Genomic DNA, 2501 nt, shown 5'->3' with positions numbered 1-2501 from the left:
CACAATCTGAGTGGGCTGTTCTTCATTCTATGAAGGTTAAGATTAACTCAAAGACAAGAACAAAATGTTGAGTATTGAGTACACCATATTTCATCTTGTTTTTTTATGAACAATGGAATAGTTGTCAATTAATATAATTTGATTATGCAGTAGAATTAAATTTGATATGTTTAATATATTTATTTTGTTAAAGATGACATTGTATAAAGATGTTCAGGAGCCTCAAAAGTATGAGTCTGTTTCTGGAAGCTCATTTTCTTGAGAGTCATGACTTATTAAAGCTGGAGATGTCCTTTTTGAAATAAAGCTAATAAAGATATTTTTGATGATATGTTTTATTCTATAACTGGAATCCATGTCCAATTTTCTGTTTGGCTATTGAAATTGTCATAAATTAAATAATTTCAAACATTATTTTAATGGAATCTCATAAAGTACAATAACAATCATTAAATATTAAAGTAAATATCTGTACATACCTAGACCTTCTTCTTACGGTTCTCTTATTAAAATGATCAGATAATTGCTTTGTATATCTATTAATATGTAGTTTATAACAGATTTAAACAGAATTTATATCTTAGATTATATCATAAGAAAATGATCAGTTTTATTGTTTATAGCATACCTATTTAGAATATTTGCATGCAAAAAACACAACTCTTATTGGTATGAATCAATTTTATTTGTTTTGTCAAGCATATTAACTTTCATGTAGAATAGCTATGGCATTTTTTGTAACCAATTTATGGCATGTTATTGTTTGCACTAATTGTTGATTTCGTGTTTAAATGTTTGATAGCTTTCCCACTAAGCTTTCAAACAATCAAATTATAATTGCATGTATATAACATCGTTTGTCACATTTATATAAAACCCATTTTATAGGAAAAGTCAATTATTATGTTTATATATAAATGTTTTAAAGAGAAAATGGCAATAATAATACCTATTGGAAATTTTAATGGTTTGGAATTTAAAAGGTGTTTTATTTTAAAAGTTCTCATGTATTTGGTCATAAATTGAAAAATACATTTCAATCACATTTATCGAAGATGCATAGATAATATGAAAATAAATCATTTGGTTTTCATTTGACTTTTAATTCCATTGTTAAAATTATTTTAATATTTATACCACTTAAAACCAGTCAAAATAATTCAGAAAAAGCATAATAAGAACTAGATCATATAATTTTATTATTTCAACAAAGGAGTTACAGTTTTTACGAGATTAACCGATTTCAAAATAACATCAGCGTTTGGTTTCTGTATTAATAGGAATTTCATCTTTGTATCACTCTTTTCTTTCCATGTATCAGATATGTTATATTCATTAAATTTCTACAAATGATAATCTTTGAGTAGGGTACCTCTATAGTTGTAAAACAGAATTTGGTAAATGGTTTTATTTTCTAACAGTTTAGGTTTGTGTTAAATGTGTTGTAGAAGCGGGTCCCACTGGTTCTCAATGAAATGCATTGTAAATACTTTACAAATGATAGAAAACAGTTGATGAAGAAACAACTAAAAGTTATACTGCGTTTAAATACCCAATGATATAGTAATATTCATACAATATATTTTCACTGTTAAAATAGTGCTCAAAATATCAATTGTAGAGCGGTATAGAACTATTAAAACAAAACTCAGTGTTAAAATAGTGCTCAATATATCAATTATAGAGTGGTATAGAACTATTAAAACAGAGCTCACTGTAAAAATAGTGCTCACTACATCAACTATAGAGCAATATAGAAATATTAAAACAGTTCACTGTTAAAATAGTGCTCAATACATCAATTATAGAGCAATATAGAACTATTAAAACAAAACTCTGTGTTACAATAGTGCTCAATACATCAATTGTAGAGCAATATAGAACTATTAAAACAGAGCTCACTGTTAAAGCAGTGCTCAATATATCAATTGTAGAGCAAAATATTAAAACAAAATTCAGTGTTAAAATAGTGCTCAATACATCAACTATAGAGCAATATAGAACTATTAAAACAGAGCTCACTATTAAAATAGTGCTCAATATATCAATTATAGAGCAATATAGAAATATTAAAACAAAACTCAGTGTTAAAATAGTGCTCAATACATCAATTGTAGAGCAATATAGAACTATTAAAACAGAGCTCACTGTTAAAGCAGTGCTCAATATATTAATTGTAGAGCAATATAGAAATATTAAACCAGAACTCACTGTTAAAATAGTGCTCAATACATCAATTATAGAGCAATATAGAACTATTAAAACAGAGCTCACTGTTAAAATAGTGCTCAATACATCAATTGTAGAGCAGTATAGAAATATTAAAACAAAACTCAGTGTTAAAATAGTGCTCAATACATCAATTGTAGAGCAATATAGAAATATTAAAACAGAACTCATTGTTAAAATAGTGCTCAATACATCAATTATAGAGCAATATAGAACTATTAAAACAGAGCTCACTGTTAAAATAGTGCTCAACACATCAATTGTAGAGCAAT

This window comes from Lottia gigantea, assembly GCF_000327385.1.
Source record: "Lottia gigantea unplaced genomic scaffold LOTGIsca_72, whole genome shotgun sequence".
Classification (NCBI taxonomy): Eukaryota; Metazoa; Mollusca; class Gastropoda; family Lottiidae; genus Lottia; species Lottia gigantea.
This window is presented reverse-complemented; position numbering follows the sequence as displayed.